The sequence below is a fragment of the Microtus ochrogaster genome, chromosome 2 (genome assembly GCF_000317375.1).
Source record: "Microtus ochrogaster isolate Prairie Vole_2 chromosome 2, MicOch1.0, whole genome shotgun sequence".
NCBI classification, from domain to species: Eukaryota; Metazoa; Chordata; class Mammalia; order Rodentia; family Cricetidae; genus Microtus; species Microtus ochrogaster.
This window is the reverse complement of record NC_022010.1, coordinates 51,890,053-51,913,906: the sequence shown is the minus strand read 5'-3', so window position 1 is coordinate 51,913,906 and position 23,854 is coordinate 51,890,053. Positions and strand designations below refer to the sequence as shown.

Genomic DNA, 23,854 nt, shown 5'->3' with positions numbered 1-23,854 from the left:
TCAGGGTTCCCTGCCCTGTGGGCAGACCAAGGTCCTCCCCCCTCCATCCAGGTCTAGGAAGGTGAGCATCCAAACCGGCTAGGCTCCCACAAAGCCAGTACATACCTGATTTCTTACTCCAATGTGGAGTTGAGTAGCTACAACCGAGTCACTTAATGATACAAAAAGCTGACAACATACACTACATATTCCTTTACAGGAGATTTTGACAACTACTATGATAGCAAACTCCCTGTCTTTTCCACTGAGAAAAGATCAGGTGACTGGTAGCCTCCCTTGGCTCCTGAGCTGCTGGCTTTCAATTATCACTTAGTTCTCTGTTATGTTATTCTGTACACAGTCATTCAGTTTACAGATGAATCCACTCCACCCTTGCAGACAAAACTTTAAATCAAGAACTTCTTAGCACCTCAGTGATTTTTTTCTTCTTCTTTGGGTTTTTCGAGACAGGGTTTCTCTGTAGCTTTGGAGTCCATCCTGGAACTAGCTCTTGTAGACCAGGCTAGCCTCGAACTCACAAAGATCTACCTGCCCCTGCCTCCCGAGTGCTGGGATAAAAGGCATGCACCACTACCGCCCAGCCGCACCTCAGTTATTTTTGTGTAAATTTGTATTCATATATGGAATTCCACCAACTTATTAAAAAATAAATGATTAAAATCAAAGCAGCTGGACTTAGTGGTTAAGCCCATGTAAAGTGCCTGTCTTCCTATTAAGTTGCTTGAACATACTATCTTACTGCATTAAGACAATGGCTCCATAATTATCCCATTTTTCATATATGGAAACAGAGCCTGAGAGGGTTTTTCACCACTAAAAGAAGACCTCAGAGCACCAAACTCCTGAACCTATGCCAGCAAACTAAATCCTTCTCCACACGAATGGAGCTGTCACATAGGAGCTGAAGATCCACCTTAGACCACATTAGAATTTTTCTGTGGTAGTAAAGCTGTAATTTTAGCAGGATCAGCAGAAGAATGTATTTTGAAGAGTTAGGATGCCTGATTATTCCCATTAATATTTTACTGAATGAGCTAACCTATTAGCTTTCATCCTCAGAGAAAACTAGAGTAAAAGCATTTTTTCAAAGAAATCAAAAACAAATCTGCTTTGATGCAGTTGTTAGGATCCCCTTTTTATTATGCAGTGCTATGTGTGCCCTGTACACTGAAAGGACTACCTTTCAGTGTCTCTTAGGTATAGCTGATGATCACAGATACCTCATGGATGAAAAAGAGAGAGCACAATAAAAATTACCACAAGCCTCATTTCTTTTCCTTCTGCTTTATGACACCACAATGCTACCAACAAAGCACAAGAAGAATTATTTACTTTTTTGGTCCAGGTAGTTCCAATCTGTATTCGTTTGATTTCAGAATGCCAGAAAAATCTTCTGATCAACTGTGTGATCAGACATAGAAAAAATCATTCTCTGCACACTGTGAGGCTGCTAATGGTCCTGAAATACCTGGGGATTCTTTTACAGTAATAGAGAATTACCCGATCACATAAAAGCACTTATGATGATACATGCACAGATTATAAAAGAGGACAGCTTCTTTCTGATGGTCTTTCACCCGCCACTGCTATTATGGAAGGAGAAAGGGTTATGGGAAGATGTAAAGGGTAGATGTTGGGATAGAGTGAAGTCTCCTTAAAGCCTATAAAATGCCATCTCTAGAACCAATTCCCATTCAATTTTAGGACTGTGTCTTTAAAAGCCAGATGCAGTAACAGGGTTATCACAGACCCATATCAGAAACGGCCATACTAAACTATTTTCTGCTGAGTGCTCTAGAAACTCTTAATGTAGATTACCTTAATCCAAGAGGAAGGGAATACCTAAATCAAGGAAATTCTGTCATACGTTGTACAAATGAGGAATCAAGGAGCAGTAATGGAATAAATGTTTAATATCGACATGCCTAACAAATGAAGGCAATGGAATGTGAATGAATTTTACCCATTTTCCAAGCTTGTATTCATTTTACTAATCATAATACCCCATGAGGGACAGAGTTACAAGCTTGGCTTCCTGGAAAGTTAAGACCAATGCCTATCCTTGATGCCTGATGGTGCTCATCTCGTGTTCATGCTTTGAAGGCTTGATTGAGTAAAAAAAAAAAAGGCCTCCATGGATCTATATTCCCATAATAGTCCCCCAGACCCCAAAAGGTTGCTGCATTATAGCGCATCCAGGGCTTATCCTATAGCTTTTTAGTGTGGTAACAATTTATAACTCAGATAAAATAAACCATTTTCTGCCTGAACAAGCTAAAGAAAGAACCCACAGAATCGAATTTTGTGGTGTAATTGTGAACAGCTACAAAGGAAATTGAAGAAAAAAATCATGGACTTACAGTCAGAAAAATTCATAGTCCTAATTGCTTTACTTGTTATGTATTTCTGGCAACTCTATAGTTCCTGAGCTTTCATATTGTAAAATGAAAATGCAAATAACAATAATACTAGTCCACAAGATAGTTAATGAGATGTGATAGTAAAATTCAATAGCTATAAAGGGTAATACAAATGTTAGTTATTGCTATTGTAATTTCCATGTTACCTTTATTAGGTTAATATCACATTCCTCATATGGATAGGTATGAAAGTGTCTAAGACACCATAGAAAGTTGGAGTTGACAGAGCAAATATTGCTAGGTAGGAATATAAAATTACAACTTAATTCACTAAGAAGTTAATACTATTAATTGTTGTCCCATAAAATGGATTTATGTGGTAAATGTAACATTTCCCCAAGAAAATTTTAGTACCAACTTTCTGAGTGTGATACAGTGCCAGGAATGTCCAATGGAGAAAGTTTTTATTTCTAGAATAGGTTTTAATCACAGAAAAATATAAACAACAATTTTACACCTGAGTTTTATGTTCCTTTCAAAACAGGAAATTATATTTTATAAACTTGTAACTATTATAAACTTATTATATTTTATAAACATGGAGATAATTAGGCATTATATTACCCAGTTTGAACCCTGTAAACTAAAGTAACAATTGGATTGATAAGATATGCCCATTGGTGCAAAGGTGACACAAATGTTAATAGAGTGACCTACTGCTTTATGCAAGGTTTGAAGGCCCTCTCTTAAAATGAAACACATACTTGACTCAAGTAGGAGTCAAGATCCTGTGGATAAGTCATAGATCTTAGGACACAGTCTATTGTTATTATTCTGTTAAAGGGACATAGTATTAAACTGACCCCTAATGAATGATTGCTCTACCCAAAGACTAGTTGATCTCTCAACCCTCATCAGATAAGCATCTTTTAGCTGTAGATGGTTATCCACATACCCAAAATTAGTCACCGTATAGAGAGTGTAAAGTTTTCAGACATAAATGGGACATCAACATCATATCTGGACTCACTAAGAAGGAGGGGACAAAAAAATTTTAAGAGCTGTAGGGGATTTGTTGTTGAAACACCTGGAAAGAAGGACGTGTAGTTGAAGACTTGCCTTGATTAGAGATCAGATTGGCCTGTAGGCATGTCTGTGAGATATTTGTTTTCCTAATTGCTAATTGATGTATGTGGGCCCAGCCTACTATTGGTGGTGCCATCCTTGGGCTCATAAACCTGGACTGTATAAGAAAGCTATCTGAGCAAGTCAGAGAGAGCAAATCAGTAAGCAGTTTTTCTTCATGGTCTGAGTGCCTTTGCTTCCTTCAGTGATGGACTGTGACCGGAAACTGTAAGCCAGATAAGCTTTTTCCTCCACAAATTGCTTTTTGGTAATTGTCTTTAACACAGAAACAGAAATCAAACTAGAATTCCCTCACGCTACAGTTGTTCACCCACTCAGACGTTCAAATACTCCTAAGTCAGAACATACTCCCTGTCTATTGTCTCCTTTAATCATTCTGAGAGTTCTTACTCACACAATGATATGAAATCCAGGCATTATCAAAAGAGCCTTCTTTATGTAGCCATCGCTACCGTAATTGTGCAGACAAAGTCTCAGGAAATGAATTCTGCTTTGGTTTCTGAGACAGACCTCTCACATGCTGGCAACGAGGTACTTCATGTCTGTTATATCAGATCGGGTACATCATCTCAAATATCCTCACTTTGCCAACATACACACATTTCGTTTAGCCTAAAACAATATCTTCACTTGAACCCCTCTATGGCCTTTTCAAGAACGGCTCATAGTCTCTCTTCATGACAGGTTTGACTTGTGGCACTGTGTTGCAGTATTTATCTAAAATAACTTTGATGACAAGTACAGGGGCTATACACCAATGCTTATCCTTCTTCATTGTCCTCTTATGCATTTTAAAGACTTAATCATCTCAGTGCCTCAAACATTTGCCACAGTTCAGTCACTCCGTATGGTTTAGATTGCATTTCATAAAACAAAACATGACTTCATTTAGTCCACATCTAACCTTTAAGTAATATAATAGCAATCTGTGGATGACAGATTCAGGTTTCAATGGTGCTAATCAACTTACCTAGTATTTACTTTCAAATTTCTGTCATTACACCCTCTTTCCAACTATTCCTACGTATTAAGTATCATGTAGATACTGATGATGAACACATTATTAATTCTAGTCCTTACATCCACAGTGAAGATAAACTTATGTAGCACACTTTGTTTCTTCCCCAAGCTGTTACAACAGTTTATTTTCTCAAATTGCAAATTTCTTGAGAAGAGACCCAATGCATTTTCCTATGTCTAGCTTTTTGACATGGTTTAGTTTTCCAGGGTGCCCTAGAAAGTGTTATGAAGAAAGCAGCTAACATAGACATTTACTGTTGAACAGTGGGATTATCAATTATTTATGAACGTTTCAGCAAAGTTGGTTTCTTCTGGGGACTAAGAAGAATAATCTTCTCTATGGTAGCTTTAGTTTCTTAAAATCTCTAGTAATATTCCCTTTCCTGACATACCACAACATCATTCTGATTCTTGCTTTCACTATTGTGTTGTAGTTTCCCTGTGTGCTTCTCTGAGTCCACATTTTATTGTTTTACTTCTGGATAACTGAAAACCTCAAACCTTTGAGGCCTGGACCCCATCTGGCATCTCTTGTAGCCATCATATATACCTCTGAGATTGGCACAGCCAGATATCTAGGGGCAGGATCCAAACACGTAATGTTTCCTTCTTTTACATAAAGTACATTCCTCCATCTTCCAAAAACCAAATGCAAACTGATGGTACCTCAACACCTGAGATCCCTTTATTCCTAACAGTATATTCCACTGCTCTCCCAAACAATAAAGATTTATGCTGTGATTGGGTAGGGTGCTTCAGTCTGAAAGAGATATGATCCCAGATCTCTCCCTGGGTTCAGCTGTGTGGGAAGGAAAGTCCCTCTAGAGAGTCTTTCTCAAGTATTGGAGAGGTAACATCCCATAGACAAAAGATGTAGAGAATGAAATCACCCTACTGTCCCCTAAACCTGAATTTCCTGAAGCTTGCAGAAACTGTGGGCATCTATTCAAGTATACTCATTTATTTCTGCTCCGTCTTGTCCTGCCAACACAGTTTTGCAGCTACAACTGAAGGACCAAAGACTGAGAACCCTCATTTCTTGGAAAAGAGGTGTCGGCCTGAGCAAAACCTGAGCCAAGTAAGCAGCTAAGCAGGTTCAGAGAATGAAATGTGTCAAGGAGATGCTCAATTGGAATAATGGAATCCACACTTAAGAGATGAGGGCAGTTTCCCTAAACAGAAATGGAGGAAGAGTGAAATGGGGGATAGGAGGAGGAAAGGGTGAGGAGAGAGACTGGCATAGAGGAGGGAGGCAAAACTGAGGCCTAGATGTTAAATAAATAAATAGATTTATTTTAAAAATTAAAAAAAGTGAGAGATGAGGGCAGAAAATAAAACTTCTTAGTGAACACTGCCTCTATAATATGTACACTCAAATGTTAAAGCAATGTGCAATACAAATATGAAACTATTTGTTTAAAGGATATCTATTCATAGTTTATTAGGGATCATCCAAATAATATCATTTAATTTAGCTGAATGGGTTTGAAATGGCTGTTTTCAAAGAATATGCTATTCTGAGGAAGAGGTAGGGATTTGGTGTTGCTAGAAAAGATTTCAACATATAATTCTGTGACCAGAGATAAATGTGCATGCTCTATTCTTCAATACGGGGGCAATCACAATTAATATGTTTGTTTGTACTCATTTAACACAGTCCAAAGTGTAATATTAAGTTGGGAGTGTCACCCCAGCCCCTGGCCTGTGAGTTGCTTTGGTCTGGACTCCAACTCCCAGCCTTCCAAGCTCTGAACTTTCCAGGAAGGGTCAGGACCACTCCCTCAGGCTATTTAAGCCTGAACCTGAAAAAGGAACACGTGGTTTTGGGTTTTGCCTGTGCTCTCCCTCTGTGTTTCCCTTGCCATGCTCCAGGCCACCCGAGAGTGCTACATTTATTAAACACTTGCATTTTTAATTCGCTCTAATCTGGTTTGATTGGAGTACTTTGCACCCGCGGAAAGGCCCGGTCTTAAGATTTTTTCCTAACACTAAGTATTTTAAATTTTGTCCGTATTTTATATATTGTTATGTGTACTTATCATTATCCTACTTATGGCTTAGTAGTATTATACTGCATGGATATACTACAACTTGTTTTTCTATTCCTACATGTATGGGTGTTTTATGTTTATGTCATTCTTATGATTACAAATAAACTTATACTAAACTGTCAAAAGGATTTCAACCATAGATCTCTTTGGAGGCTACAGTTCAATTTAAAATAGAGAATGCTATTGAACAAGTCCCACTGGAAGCCAGGAAATAGCAAAGACAGTGTTGAAACCATGCCTAGCAAACTTCACATCTGCACAATACAGAACCCCGCTTCCTCCACCCAGTGATGTGTGTCAGGGGAACAGATTCTCCAATCCCATTACTGTCAAAGAGAATATGAAAACAGCCCCACATCAATGCTAGGTAGACTTGCTAGAATTCAGGAATCAGCCATTTCCTGCAAATGACCATTTTATCTCTGTATCTCACCTGTCATATTCGTGGACTAAATGTGACAGTAATCACAGGAAAAAAAAATATTTTTTTACTATGTTGTCTCAATTTTCAAGCTTCAGAGAGTAATCAACTAAGAATATCACTTTGCAGTGCTCTTAATCCCAGGGAGACTTGCCTCTATCTGCCTATTACAGCTGACTCTGCTATTGTGCCTGAGATAAGGTTGTTGTGGGATCTGACTTCTGCCAGATTTCCCAAGTTTAAAGAACTCTCCTTGCGGTCCTATTACTCCCATCTTTTTGTTCCTGTTGAAATAGTTTATTTCATTTACTTTAATTGCAAAGTCCTAGATATTGAGGTGGGAATGATCAACAATCATGTCTTATCAGTATTCTTTAGGAAACAAAACCCATAGCAAAAGCTTACCTGCTGCTAGTTGTTGAGCATTGGAATCCTTGGGAAACACAAATGATTTGAAAGAAGGAAGGAAAAAAGTTTGAAAGCCTGCCATTAGTGAATTGGCCACAAGAACCAGCCTCAGAATGGAGGTGAACAGAGGGTACTTGAGAGTCTCCCGAGGATACAGGGAAATGAGTTTATCTGCACGTTCTTCTCTGCCTACTGACAAAGCTCATTAACCTTACTGCACTTCTGAATTGTTTTTACCTGCTCTACTGCAAACAGCTCTCTCTCCAGCCTAGACAGAAAACTTGCAAAATGAGGCTTCTTAGTCAACACTGCATGGAGCTCATCAATTTATAACAGGGGAGCTGCAGGTACAAAGAGTTGTCTTGATGACTAAGAAACAAAACCACAAATTGCTACCAAGAATGTAAAGGATCTGAGATTATTCTGGGCTTTCCAGTTTGTCTTCCTGCTTGCCTCAGTTTCCAGTTTCCTGGGTGCTGGAAAAGAAAGAACTCTATGACTGTCTGTGGTGATATGAACACAATATATTCATATATGCTGTTCCCTACGCCCCTCCATTCCCACATGGTGACTTACAGAATCAGGTCAGGTCATATTTGAGTACATATACGTTTGGAGGTGTAATAGTTGGGAACTAAGCATCTCTGCAATAGGAAGTAAGCCTACCTGACCTTTGCCTTGAAGCAAAGCATTTTCTTTAATCTATAGGACATTAAACTTATTTTTTTGGGTTTTTTTTTGGTTTTTTTTTTTTGTTTTTGGCAAATTGATACAGGAGAGTTAGCTTGGAAACCAGAACCTCAATTGCCTCCAACAGATTAACCTACAGGCTAGTCTTCGTGAGTATTTTCTTGATTAATGATTGGTGTGTGTGGTGACCAGCCTGGAAAGTTGGTCCTGGGTTTTATATGAAAGCAGGCTGAGCAAGCCATTGAAAGCAAACCCGTAAGCAGCATTTCTCTGGGGCACTGCATCATTTTCTGCAGGCAGGTTCTTGTCTTGAGTCCCTGCCCTCAGTTTCCTTGGTGATGAACTGTAAGATGTAAGATGAAATAAGCTCTTGACTACCCATGTTGCCTTTGGTCAATAGTTTTGGTCACAATCTCAGAAAGCAAAATAGAATACCAAACAAACTTGTCACTTGCTTTGGAAGGAACTGAAATCACCATCTTTGAGCCAACAATTGCTGAAGTCTGAACAGAACATTTGTGGAGACATAAAAAATTTGTGGAGAGTAGTCTTCTGTTTCTACTCCAGCAAGAAAGCACGAAGCCAGGTACCCCAACTGGTTTATGAAGTGAGTCTGTGACACCTTCGTATATTCAGAGAGTTACCCTTTGCAAATGTCACTGGAATGGACTGATACACACATATGTTACACCCACTTTCCTGTTGCCTTTCCAAAAGTAATTGAAGGTTAGCTCATGCATATTCTACAGTTTTAATAACGAGTACAACTCTAAGACTATCTTTCTTAGTTAGTAAGTTAGTATTTTTTCCCCGAGTCTAATTTTTCTATTAGTGTATTTAGGTAATCAAAGCTATAGAAATTCTGAGATAAATACCACCTTCATTCTATAGCTCAAGACGGTGCCATCTGCATTTTAAAAGGGCTGCTTATGCATATGTTATACAGGAAAGGTTGAGGAGAGAAAATAACTAAACTGCAGAAAAGAACATAAATATCTATAATTTTATTTGAAAGTAAGGATTTGCAAGTTTGCTCATTCCATTTCCTAGATTAGGAAAACGAAGCTTTGGAGAATTAAGAAGCTTAAAGGAAGAAACCATGATTATAGTCTGATGTTTAAATTATATCCACTTTTATTTTCTCTGCTTACAGCTGCCCTCTTAAAAAGATTTAACAAATAAATAAGAGGAAATGGTATTTTAAAATAAAGTGGATGCCCTCTTTCCTTTAAGGGTTCAGAATAGACCTTGATTATTTGAATGAGGTTGGGGTAGAGAAGTGACTATTGGTTTTAGAATTATACAAAATAATCTTTGAATCCTTTCTTCTTGAATTCTGTATTGGATTCAGGTTCTGATTATTCTAAATGGTTCACTGGAGTAATTCAATATGAAAAGCTCTGTGCCCTAGTGTGATTCGCATCAGTGTGTCTTCCTGCTAAAGTCTGTTGTATATTTCCAGCTCCATGTGGTAATCTTTTTCCATAACAGACACATACTTCACTGAGTGGAATTCAACTATAAACATTTTATTGGCTGAACACAGCACATCCAGTGAGACACACAGTGTTCAGACTTTTAAGACTACTGAAGGTTGACGGTTAAAAAAAAAAAAAAAAAAAAAGCTAGGCATCTTTTTACCTTAAAATCTTAAAATGATGAAAAATCTATTTTAAAATCTGAAAACGTGGGTTAAATCAATAAGTTTCTTCCAAAGAAAATTTACTCTTTCCAATGGGGATTTTAGCTTTGTTGACAGAGCACCTTCCTGGCATGCCCTAGGGTTTGATCTCTATCACCATATAAACTGTGGTTGTTGTGTGCCTGCAACCCCTTCATTTATGATGTGTAAATAGGAGGGTCTAATAGTCATGGTTATATTCAGCTACATATTTTCAGGCCAGTCTAAGACAAATGAGACTTAGTCACAAAAAATAACAACAACAAAAACCTACTTCTTTAACAATCGAGACTGCAATTTAAAGGACATATCAAAAATAAAGGGCTGGATTTATACAGCACTGTTCAGAAAGCCTGAACCACCGGTTTCTCTAATACGAATAAGGATAAACTGAACAAGTGCAGAATTGCCCCCCACAACAAAGTAAATATCTTGGCCTACATCTTATCCTGTATTCCCATTGTTACTTTCAAAATATCCAACCTTTTTTTTTCTTTATGGTCATTCTGGAAATGCAATTCATAATCTTTCCACTCAGCTTCCCTTAGCTGCCAAAGGAAAGAAAGAAGATGAACGATTTTAATTCTTGTTGTGGCACTCTGCTTGTAACTCTGCTACTGGCTACTCTGGCCACAGTGCTGGATATAGACTGAGTTCTTGTGTTGTTTTCATATGGAGATTTCAGGGATAGAATAAGGACAGTGTAGAGGAAGGGTGGTGGCTTGTACAGTAAAGTTATGGTCACATAGTAGGACAATACAAATGGGGCTTACACTTCTCGATGTTCTACAGTCACAAGACGATGTACGGCTTTAATTAAGAAGAGTGGTTAAACGAGCTTTCAAAACAATCAATATAAATAAATACAGAGGATTCTTTTAAATAGAATACAATGTAGAGAATAGTTAGGAGGAGTGTGGTGAAAGGAACACTTTGGAGTCCACTCTCTCAAGCTTTAGGAGACTCAACTATTAAGTGAATTTGGTGGGAAACTGCAAGCAGGTGAAAGTTGCAAAGAGGCCCTAGAAAGAAGAGTGTAAAACAGCCGACCCAGGAACAGCTATGGCGAGGTATCAGGGTACTTAAATTTTGTCCCTGACCAAGACATTACAATAGAAATCATGTGGCTGTTAGATGTTCTCTGCTGGTTTCTTTACTGCTAGAGACAAACATAGACACACAAATGCACACATCACAAGAATTGGAACATATAAATGTCAGGAAATTGAAGTGATAGGCTGTTTGGCCTGGAAATAGAGAAAGAAGAAAAGGAAAAGGCAATCATCTGGGGAGGGAGTCAGACAGTGTTAACTTAGGCATAGACATAGGGTTGGTGCTGGGAAGAACATGCTATAGGCATTAGAGCCTGGGCACTTGCTCTGAGACATAGAAGCATTTCCCTAAAGCAGACCTTTAAAGAGTTGTGAGGTTCAAACTGTCACCGCAGATGGCAGTGGAGAGAAATTCTGTTCTCAAAACCAGCTGTAACTATCTGTAAGGTCTGTTTTTGGAAAGTCATTGCAAGGCACTTAGGTGCACAATGGGAACATTTCTGTGACATCTCTGAGGATGTACTTTTGACACAGTGTTCAGACACCCACATTGCTTTGACATGCTTACTACTAACAGCTGAGGAAGACTAGCTTTCTAATGCTCAGGCTTCTTCACACACACACTGAAGCACTAATACATAAAGATGTACCCAAGAAAGGGAAAAATCAGGTTTGTGTTGAGAAATGCTGGCTTTAGGTACTAAACTTCCCCAACATAGAATGTTCAAGTTAAAAGATAAAGGGAGGGGGCATGTGGAGAGAAGGAGGGGGGAGAGAGGAATCAAGGGAAGGAAAAATAAGTGGAGGGAAAGAAAGGGTGGGAAGAGATCAAACCTCCCTTGGCCTGCCCTCTCCTCCTCCTCTGAAACAGAAATACATGCACTCACAGCCAACATTTAGCTCCCTGACATGTTGAATACGTAGAGATCCCAAACAAGCCCTTTTCTAGGTAGGTAGTCTGGCTCTCATGCCTAGAAAGGGCCAGTGAGGTTCTCTGTGTAGAAGGTAAAGGGAGCCCTGTTCAGATGCTAGGTGGCAGTGTTAAGCCACGAACAGGCACACACCTAAGACTTGCGAAGTGGCATATATAATTTGTTTTGAGGGAGATGCACATAAAAGTGGGTAACTCACAGAGATGGGCTGCAGCCAGAAAAATAAGTTGCCGTGACTGTCCATGAAAAAGTTCATAAACATAGAAAGCCAGGTGTCATTTCTTTTACGGGACTGAGGGAAAGGCAGCTCATATTTTAAGGCTTTGCATTGTGATTTTAGCATCAAATTTTCAAAGCGGTATTGTCTTTTCAAAGTGCAACTTTGGTATTAAAATTCCCTGTGTGTTCAATGTTTTTTTTTTTTTTCCTTCACCTGAATTCCCCTTCCCCAATACTTGTGATTAGCATTCATAGCAACCAACAGAGAATGTAAGCACTACTCAGTGCTTTGGTCAGGAATGGTGCTTACAAGGGGCTGTGTCAGAGATCAGATCATTGACATAAGCCTCCATTCTCAAACTTTTAACATTCTTCCATCCTTTCTCATTTAGATGCTCATCAACCACCTAGTCTTGTAGATTTGCTTAAAGGATAATTACTCAATACACACTCACCAAGTCCATTGTTCTTGGTTTGGTTCAGTCCCTCATTTTCCTTCTTTGGAAGACTATGGATGACAGTTACTAGAAGTCTCAGTTTTCCCGCTACCACGTATTAACCACAGAGATTGAGCATGGCTGTCCTAGACATGTGTCTGAGCACGTGACTCTTGTATTTCCCGAACTTGATAGATGCTTCTTACAATAAATAAATAAGTGAATAAATAATTATTTTAAAAAAAATCTGTGCAGTCTAATTAGGGCTTTAAGGATTTTTTGACTAAGTTTCATGTACATCTCCTTCCAAGCTTCCATTTTATCACTGTGTAATTATCTACTCAAAATTCTCTTTATATATCAGATTATACCATACTTTACACATGTTTTCTCTCCATGTTTGGCTTAGTCTGGATTTTTTTCATCCATCAGATCTGTACCTATTCCTTAGGCACTGTTCACTAACCAAACATGGTAGATATCTCCTCTCTGAACATGGCCTTCTAGCTTTTCCAGGATAGCAAACCCCTGTGACCTTGTGACTGTTGTTAGGGGTATGACATAGATTGGATGCATGTCAATACAGTTAATTATATGGCTAGCTGCTACAACCTCTGAACCTGTGTGTCTCCTTCAATAAACTATAAGCATCTAAAAAGCTAAGTTGCTAACATAATGCTGAGCATGTTTTCAAATTCTGTCGCAGGGCGGTGTTTCCCCCATTGTTTCAGTAGAGGGCTACAGATGAAGCAGAAGACAGTTTCATTGCGATTGCCTTCAAAGAAGCATCTGATTATCTTTTTAAGAAGGCTGTGACATTTCTCAGCAGCAGCAGCATCGTGAACACTGGAGAACCAGGAACTTCAGCTCCGAAAAACCTGTCGTGGGGGAGACTATTTCTTAAGACCATGTTTGTATTGTTGCATTAGAGCAGAGGTCAAACTATCTTAAACTAATGGTCTTTGCTACCTTCAAATTTGCTTATTTTACATGGCTGCTTTAAAAATATTTTCCCCACATATTCTTCAAAATCTTTCATTTGTAAAACATTCATAGCTATTTCAGGCAACAATGAAAAGGGACAGAACTGCTGCATATTATAGGAAAGATATTAGGAAACCTTAAAGTCCACATTTTCACTTAAATAACTGGCTCCCTTGTGGCTTGTCACACAACAGTCAATAAGAGAGAAAGAAAGCCCTCATTTTCTTGAAGTTTCCATGAACAAAGGTTTAGATTAGTGTTCTCAACTAGGGACTAATTTCAACACAAGTTTTTGTTTGTGTTTGTTTGTTTTTTTTCTGTTTTGTCAGTCTCTGCAGCTGTTTATCTATCACAATTGGTCCTTGGTTCTGCTGGGATCTGGAGAATAAGGAAAGACATACTCCAGGATCTCCCAATGCTTAGGAAGGCCAGCACTATAAAGATTTGTCCAGTTTGTCCTAGTAAAGGTAACTAAAATAGCTGAAAACCATGTCTTAGATAATGAGCTAATGAACACTACATATAGATAATACATGTGACATGTTTCCTCATATTCACCAATAACAGAAGTTTTCAGCTTCTGAAAATATAAATATTGCAGGGTAGAGAAGAGAGTGTGATGACATTTCGGAGAGATTCATGCCGTAGGCCTTTTCTGATGGGTGAGGAGTCACCTGGGTTGAACTGAGGGACACAGTCCTGCCTGAGATAATCAGGAGGATGCTGAGTCATGTCTGAGCATCAGGAAGAACTGAACTCATCAAACAGTGATGGGTTTGTCATGTGTGAGAAATAAAAGTTAGGCTTTTTTTTTGAGAGAACAGAGGGAACAAGAGGGAGAATGTGCAGGATAAAGCCAAAGATAATACTCAAATAACATCACAATGGACATCCCAAGCTATAGAGAATGGCAAGGGCTCACTTATATACTGGAGAAGAATGAAAACCACTGAAGGGTGTTTTCTTATGGATGTTGTTTGTTTCTTTGCATGTTTGTCTACAGAGATGTATCTTGCTACAAATTAATTTAAAAAAAAACACTGAGTTGTCTAAATGAAGAAAAACTACAGAGAAAAATGGGAGTTTGTTACTGCAATAACCCAGACAGAGACAAAGAGGATGGCAGTTTACATGAAGACGATACAGTGGAGTTAAAAAAAAAAAAAAGACTATAGATCCTATGGTCATTTTTCTGTCTCTCAGAGATATATAAAACTGTTAGCTGGATAAACAAACTCAGAATTCAGGATTATTGCTAATGATATATGCCTGAAGGAATGAGTCAGAACTACAGCTCTGGGGTGTGTTAGGCCCAGGAAGTGAATGTAAGCAAGAAAGAAGAGAAACATAGTCTGAGATCTAGGATACCCCAGGGTTTAGAGATGTTAGAAGAATGAAAAACATGCAACCAGTGAGCCTGAAGAGGATTACTGATGGAGCTGAGCAGAAAACCAAGCGTGCAAGACCACAAGGGCTGCCGAAGACTATAAGTGATGCCCAAGTAAAGCGATAATGTCACAGGTCAAGTACCCTTGATGAGTAAAGATTATAGTAATGGAGAATGGATGTCAGATTTGGTGATGTGAAGATCACCAGCGACCAGCACAAAGCACGTGATCAAAAGCCTGAGTAAAGTCACTGTCTTATGTACTTATAGGGAATGTATGCAATAAGGTCCTAGTAATTTGAGAGAAAAAGAATGCATTACACAAAATATCATGCCTCTAGAGAAGGCAGTGGACTGGGAAAAGGACAAACAGGCAGGTGAAACAAAAATCAGCGGTGTAATCCTTAAGTACCCTTATTACACTTCCTATTGTAAAGTTGTGTTACTTCTAGTGTTCTGAAGGAACCAAATCCAACATCCAACACCATGTGTGAAACGGCTGTTAGACCTGGAGAATGCAAGCTTCTCCTTTGAGGAGTTTAAAAGAAATAGATTAGTGGCTAGAGGTTCTATAAAATCAAAGTCTTTTTGCCTTTCCTTGAAGAGGAATGTTATTATCTTTGCTAGTAGAAATATGTCTATGCTAATGAGAGAAAGGGAAAACTGCAGAAAAAGAACTCAGAGCTGGTCCAACTAGAGTTTGTGTTTCCACTATTCTGGTCCAGTACAGCAGTTAGCACTCAAGACCTTCTACCTTTTTTTCAACTGTACCCGTTGGGCTTTCTGCTACAGCAGAAACATTCCCTTAAGTCGTAGCTATCAGGTGAAGGTTCATATCCTCCTGTTTAGTAAACTCAGTACAAAAAGAAGGAAATTTCTTCTCATTTACCTGGTGTAAAATTTCTAAAAGTATTTTTGAAGGTTCTTGCTTGAATCGTACTCATTTATTGGCAAACCTAAGTTGCATGTCTTCATCTGCAGTTAAACAATGGCATCTCAGAACATTTAGGCTATACACACAAGTGTAACAAATTGACCCAGTTGTCTATATGTGTTAACCAGTTCCAAAACCAGAAAAAACTCACAACTTAGAAAACAATATGTTGTCATTACAGATATATCTGATGGATGAAAAAAGAAATTGGGTCAGTTCTTAAGGAGACACAGCATCTTCTGCCTTCCACAGTATGTGCAGCTGGGCCTTTGTATATCAAGATGGATTCCGGTTCTACGGATGCAACTAATTGTAACTAAAAACACATCAAATAAAAGCGTGAACATTCTGAATATGTAGAGGCTATTTATTTCTTCTCACTACTCCCCACACAATATAACACAACCATTACTTATCTGTGACTTGTAGTGTATTAATATTATAAGTAACCTACAGATGATTTAAAGTTTACAGGAAAATAGGTACAGATTGAATGCAAATGCTGATACTGTTTACAAAAAGCTTGCTTTGGACTCCAGGGACAATGATAGAACCATGTTAGCATATAGTTGCCAAAGGAAAGTGTACCATTATGCTTAGTTTGTTTTTGCTTTTCCTCACGAAGGTGAATAATACATTAATGTAGAAGGATTTCTTTTTTATCATTGGTTTACATAGGAATGGGTCACAGACAAAGCTGTGCATTTCCAAAAACTGTAGAGATTTGTTCCGCAATGTAAATAGCTACACAAAGTACTGTCTTTTTTTATTTTTTAAGACAGGGTTTTGCAGGCTGACCTTGATCTTGTAGAGATACTATTTCTGCTTCTGCCTCTCAAGTACCAGGATTAAAGGCATGTGTCACCCACTGCCTAGCAGAAAGCCGTTTTTATTTAAAGAAAAAGTGCATTATACAAATATGTATACATGTAAATGTATAGGTAACAAATAATTTCATCTAGCATTACATTTTATCAAGAATTGTTTAATGCCGTATGAATTCCGATTAATTATTGGCACAAGAGCAAAAAAGATGTTCTTTGTGAAGGAGGTCAGATCCAAGCATCCCGTGAAGTACCATTCCTATGAGAGCCAAATGATATCTTTTAGCCCAGATTGCAGGTCAACAGAGTTACAATATGAATTTTGAAGTTGGCCCAGGAAATGTGACTCTCTTTTGTAAGGTTTACCTTCAGGTCTTCAGAGTCTACCCAACACTACCAGAGTCCTCCCTAATTATTCATGGAACCACTAGAATACCCACAGTACTGTTCATTTTCATACTGTGCTGGCATTGTGACAGCTAGAGGCTGCCAGGAGATCTCTTGTAGCATTCGCCCCCCCCCCTTTACTCAGGCACCCACTCTTTATCTCTGCCTTTCCTGTCTTCTACTACATCCTTTCCTCTGAATACCATTCCCCCTGTAAGTGCATTCATATTAACACATTAAGTCTTGCCAAAAGTTTAGAAGCACAGAGCAACGTTTAAAGACCAAGAAGCTCATCTGTGCAACAACATAAAGAAAAGGCACCCCAGACACCCAGGGAAAGTAGTTTGTCAACTTAAAATGGTCACTAAGCTGTGCTGCCAATCACGTCAAAGTTTTGAGCTGCGAATATCAACCGCTAGGTCGACTCCGAGATCTGTGAATTGGAAAGTGATCCTATTAGTGTAAATAGGAAAATGCACGCAAGAGTCCAGTGCTTCCCGCTTCGGCACCATTTTGCAGCCTGGTACACACACTATAGGTGCTCTTGGAGAGTGAGATGATGGCCCTGCCACGCACACTGTAAACAATTATTATGAAACTCCTTTTAGTTTTCCTTGACCCATCCTGTGGTTCTCTTCGTGAAAACCTTCATTAAATGTCAAAGGCTGTAGACTAATATATCTGGTTCTAGTTCTTTGCAAAACTCTTTTGTTTATTTTTCCAATAGCAGTTTCCATAATAACATACAACTAGGAGAAAAGGTGTAAAGGGGAAGAGAAGCCAAACAACAGAAAGGTCACAAATTTTAGGCCATGTGGGGTTTTTTTATTGTTATTTTTGAAGTGTGTTCAGCACGGAGACAAATTGTACATTTACCGCAAGTCACTGGGACCTAACGAGCTCCTAATGTGTCCCATACTTCAAGGTTTTGCAGAGCAGGCCAGTAACTTAGCAACCACAGCTAAACCTTGACAGGAATAATCATTATTTGTGTTGTTGCTTCAGGCTTTCCCACTGTAGGTTTCTCCCTATTCTATTTTTTTTTCTGTCCTGTTGCTTTCGTTGCTTTCTTTAAAAGGACCCCAGATCAAGGAAGACCAGCTAGGCTGGTAAGGGAGAATATTCCTCCTGTTGCTTCAGGCCATAACTGGCAGGGCTGGAGCAGAGACCTGGAGCTGAGAGTTGCTTCCTTCTTAGACACTTGTGCAAAGCCCAGGTGTGGTTATGCCAGGTGGATACTAGGATGTATATGGCACAAACTTAAAACCAGGAAATTCTGCGTTCATGATTTTAACCCTTGTAGGTTTTTCATAAAATATCTAATATTCAAAATGATTTGATCTTGACTAGGAGAAATTTTGCAAGAGTAACTGACGGGTAAGTCACATGGTTAGGGAACAAGCATTCTTCTTCAGTCAAGCTCTTTCTGGCAGCCCATGTTGGTTTTCTACTGAAGTACTAAATGAATAACCACTTGATTAGGGGAGGTGTTCTCTTTTGTCCTCAAAAACACAAAAATTGGTCTTACAGATGAATTCAAAGGTTAAATGCCTAGACCAGAAAGTACAATTTGGATGTGATAAGTGTAACCAGAATGAATAATTCTAAAATTTGCAGGGAGAATCATGAATGCAGCCTGTTTTCTGGTGTCCCCCAAACTGTAGGAAGCTTACACAGGCATCACTATCAGGGTGGAAGAGACAAGGATGATAAAGACGGTTATGAAGTAAATCAGCTTCTGAATGCAGTTTGAGCCATGTGCAAAAATAGCTCAGAAAACAGAGGAGAAATTGTTTTATTTAATTGGGTTAAGTTGGGAAACCAAAATAAACATTTGTTAGTTTACCTACATTTCTAAAATGTGAATAGTACAATATTGTGGGAATTCAAACCATTGAGCAATATAATTCTCTACCTTTAATCTGCCATGCGGCTGGGGGTCGACAGCTCAAGGACTCACAAGCCTTCCTTATGTTGGGAGGGGCAGATAATCCCTGAATCTTAACACTATGCATATACTGAAAACACTGAGTAAAAAGGCAGTGCAACACAGCATGGTCATTTGGGATGAACTATCTCAGAGTTGAAGGCTTATTTCTTCCAATCGTTTTCCATAAAGGGAATAATTATGATTTTTTAAACACAAAAAAGCAGCACTCCTGGGACCTTGTTAGTTAATGCACTTTATGTTCTCTATTAACAAAGAATAGATACTTTGTAAATTTGGTTTATAAAAATTATTGTTGCAGACGCTTTTGGAAAAAAAAACTTTAATGAATGCTTAGCATCCATTTTCCATATATTAGTTTTTGGAGTAATATCTTTGCTGCATGTAACTATGTATGTGAGGGATGGTTATTAAAGAGTTTACAGGTGGGTCTTGCTTCCTTTTCGATATAACACATATATTCAGGGGGCAGAGCTAACAGAAGGGAGATAAAAGACACACAAGGACAACTCTTCCTTGTTTGAAGTGGGAGAGAAAATTTAGATGTGGAAGGAAAATGTTGACTCTTTAAGGAATCATGTTGAAGTTTGATGTGAAGCTATGCATGGCTTCAAGATCTCACATTGGTATAACAATGAATCAAGCCAAAATTACTTTGTAATTAGAACCTGCTTATTCAATTCCTATCTCTCAGTCTCTTGGCTCCAATTAAGCAGTGTAATTGCAAAGTCACTGTGTTTTGCACCCTTGTAGAGTGGACATTGCCACAGTAGTCTACACAAATGTTGAATACACTATGACTCCAGGGGTACCTTTCACATCCATCATGCTGTGTGGCTGAGGCCCTCTCAATACACAAAGGGCAGGACTAGTAGATTTACTTCTCTAAGCAAATACTCCTTTCTTAGACAAGAGGAAAGTTTCCTCTCTAAGTGTTGGAGAATTAGATTCACATGTCTGATGACTGAGACTCAGCCTCAAAGCTATGGTCTACTCTTTACTCAGTGACTGAATGACACCCTGCTGCCACACGAAAAGGAAGAGAGGAGGCTGTTGGAGGGAGAAGACACTGGCAACATGCAATAGAGCTATACAAGAAACATAACCTTTTCTTAGGATTATCTATATCCCAAATTGCAGCCCAAGGACAGCATTAGCAGTAATATATGGAGCCAGTGCAGGCAGAGAGAAGAAATGTGCAGAAAGTCTTAAGAGATGAGAGTTCATGTTTATGTACCCAGTCATATCTCAGGGGGAAAACAGTTTTGAATTCCATAATCAGATAATTTAGCGCTTTCCAACTTGGGAGTCTCTATATTAGCAGTCTAGAAGAAAACAAAGAAAATGACCAGCATATGTTTTGTCTGTCTTGTTTTCTTTCTCTTTAACCAGGTCAAATTCTGAGAGCACAGAAATATACTTTCTTATTTTGCATTTTCTGAGAAATATAACAAGAATGTGAGAGCAAATTGCGACGAATTTTTATGAGGTAAAATGAATGTATTTATCCCTTGGGTTACAAAGATTGTGGTTATCATCCATGAGTTATGAGTGAGAATGGGATTAGGCTAGGACTATGGTCCTCTAAGACAATGCTCAAATAATATCCTATAAAAAACCTGAACTTGATGTGATTTAGGGTAATATATCCTCATTTTGGAGAAGATATACCAAGGAAGTCACACAATAATTCAAAATAAGGTAAGAGTAACTCTGTTTCCACTGATGGCAGAGAAAACACTCAGTTATAAATAAGAAGGGCATCTTAAAAGATACAGTCACTTATGGGAAAGAAAAGTTTAATGCAACTCTGTAGCTTGGTTTACAATATTCTTTGCTGTTCTGTACCAACAACACATCACTCCATACTGGGGAACGTGCCATCTCGCTTTGACCATAGCTACCAGTTGAGGACATTCAGCTAAATCTCACTTGAACATTAGGAGAGCAACACTGTGAAGACCTGCGAAGCACACTGTCTTTCAGAATGCATGGATTTGGTCCTGGCTCTACTATTTACTAGTCCTTCAGTGTTTAGTAATGCAATCCTGTCTTTCTGTCACAGTCTTCACAGAGTGGTACATGAAACCTAGGGAAACGCACTCAGCTATGAAGACATATCGGCAGCACTTTCCAAAGCACCATACACCTGAGTTCCTCCTCCCTGAATGACGGGCCAGCACAGCTGTCCCAGCCACTGGCTTCTTTACTCTCGGAGCCAGCAGTTGGTCTCTTTCCAAACTGTTCTATGGCAGCATCTTTCCTGAGCTAGTCTCTCTGGCCTCCTGGAGGGTTTGGTAGTGACAAGCATTTACTTATTAAAGCCTAGAAGGCAAACAAGCTCAAGTAATTCCTAAAATCCTTTTCTGCTTGTAGCAGGGTTTGAGGCAATGGCTCCAGCTTCTGGGAGGCAATTGTTCTTGGATGCCGTGCAGCATAGAGCACGTACTCCAATTCCATTGGGAATTCCACTCCTGGGCTCCATGGGATTCCAGCTATTGCTTTAGTTGCCCCCAGCTTGGGGGTACTAGTCACATCCCAAGTGTACTACTCTCCAGCCGCTTTAGCACCAGGTTCAGCTTTTCGTCTCTGTATGCGCAGCGTCATCAAGTCCCTCCATGTGGACTAGCAGAAATGTCTCTGTTATTTTGAAGGGACCCTTCAACATTAAATAATGGAAAGCCTAGGACTTTGTAGAATTACAAAACAGGAAGAATGATCAGTTTGGAATCCAAATCTGCCAATTAACTAGCTAAGTGACTGTGGGGGCTAGTTATTTTATCTCTTTAACTAAAATTATTGGAATAATAATACTTATGCTGCAAGATGTTTCTAAGGAGTAAATGAGAAAACACATGCGAAATGGCGTCTGGCACATGTTAAGTGTCCAATAAATGTTAATTTCTTCCTTTCTATTCAGCATTCAAGAAGAGAAAGAGGGCCTTCTTCTAATAATTATAAAACAGCGCAAACCTGTGTAGGAGGAACGGTGCCGAGAAATACTAAACCTGACCCTGACTTCAGGAAACTCTACCCCTAAACCAAATTAGTAGGTCTCCCTTCTGTGGTAGAAAAGGCCATATTAGCTAGCCAGGATTCTGTAACGAAACACCATCAGCTGGGAGACTGAAACAACAAAAGGTTCTATTTTTCTGCTTCTGGGGGCATCAAAGTGCATGAGCCACAAGCTAGCGAACTTCATTTCAGATAAGAGAGCCTCTTTCCTGGCTCATAGTCAGCCATCTTTGTGCTACATTTTTCTCCATGGCTGTCCTGAGTGTGTATGTGGGAGGAAACAATTGTGTGTGTGTGTGTGTGTGTGTGTTGTGTCTAAAAACACAAATCTTTTTTCTCTTTAAAAGTCATACAGTCTATTATGTGATAAATTGAAAAATGCCTTATTTGTAAAAGAAGACAATTCAAAATTAGCACAGTGAGCTCAAAACAAATTATAAAGAAGGGGAAATTGGGAAGGGAAAATAAAGCAGAGATGGCAAAAGTAACCAAGGAACTCAGCTTGGAGGAGCCAGAAGAGGAATCTTGTGTATATCTATGTTTATTGAGATAGGACATTAACGTGATAGGGTAATGTCCAACTCATATGTTTATTTAATTTTACCTGCTCAAATGCCTTATCTACAAACACAACTATATTGTATTATGACTTGGAGTTATAAATTGGAAGGAATACAGTCACTCCTTAATATTATGTCTCATTTTATGATATGAACTGAAGGAGCTGTTTCTATTTAACATAACTAAGAACTGTTGATTTAACAGAACTAAGAAATCTAGTTTATAGCTGGATGGTGGTGGCACACACCTTTAGTCCCAGCACTTTGGAGGCAGAGGTAGGTGGATCTCTGTGAGTTCGAGGCCAACCTAGTCTATAAGAGTTAGTTCTAGTAAAGGCTCCCAAAGCTACAGAGAAACCCTGTCTCGAAAAAAAAAAAAAAAAAAAAAGGAAATCTACTTTATAATATCACGTTGCCAGTATTCTCCAAACAAATTTTTCATACACTTAAAATTGTTTTACCTTATATGGAAACCAATATACTCTTAATAAACCTTTATCTGTTTTGTTTTTCCTAGATTTTATTTGCTCTCTGAGGATTTTGTGTGTTTTGATCATATTCTACTCCTTCCGCAATAGCTCCCACATCTGTCCTCTATCCTACCTCAGCATGGAGAGCAGGGGTGTACAGGAACGGCCACCTCTAGCCAAGGAGCTACTGGGAATTGAAAGCTCTTGGTAGAGGGAGTGTACAATGTCTGTAAGAATATATCTCCTGATACACCCCATAGCCCAGGGGACAGACACATCTATATACATAAGAAACACAAATTGTACTTGGTCCTCTTAATGAGTGTTAAAAGATATTTGAAAAGTTTTCCATGTAGGTGTATATCATGACCTGAACACACTCTGCCTAGCCCAGCACTTCATATTCTTCTTCCTCACGCCTCCTTCCTTTCGTTAGTCCTCCTTCCTCCTCTAGACAATGTCACCCCTAGTTTCTGTGTTACATATGCATGCCTGATTTTATTTGACTAATGAAACACAAATGAGAGAAAAAATGTAATAATTATCTTTCCGAAACTGGTTTAATGTGCTTAATATGATTATCTCCAGTTGCATCTAATTTCCTACAAATGACATAACTCTATTCCTCTTGTGACTCTAATGCTCTTGTGGCTATGTACCAGATTTTTCTGTATCCATTCCTCTCTTGGTGGATACTTAGCATGGTCCCATATTCGGTGAGTATGGATAGTGTTGCAATAAACACTGATGTACAAGTACCTCTCTGATAGTTTAACCTGGAGTCCTGTGTGTAAGTAAGTACCCAGACATGGTCACATAGAAGATTTATTTTCAACCCTGACTTTAACCCACAAACCTACGAACACCTGATTTTCGATAAAGGAGCTAAAAGTATACAATGGAAAAAAGAGAGCCTCTTCAACAAATT

General features: G+C 38.8%; 1 protein-coding gene across 2 annotated transcripts in view; it reads right to left on the bottom strand.

Moving 5' to 3' along the window:
* The window catches only part of Lsamp (limbic system associated membrane protein), a 2,109,134-nt gene that overhangs the window by 995,071 nt on the left and 1,090,209 nt on the right, over positions 1–23,854 (bottom strand). The gene's annotated exons all lie outside the window — the stretch shown is intronic.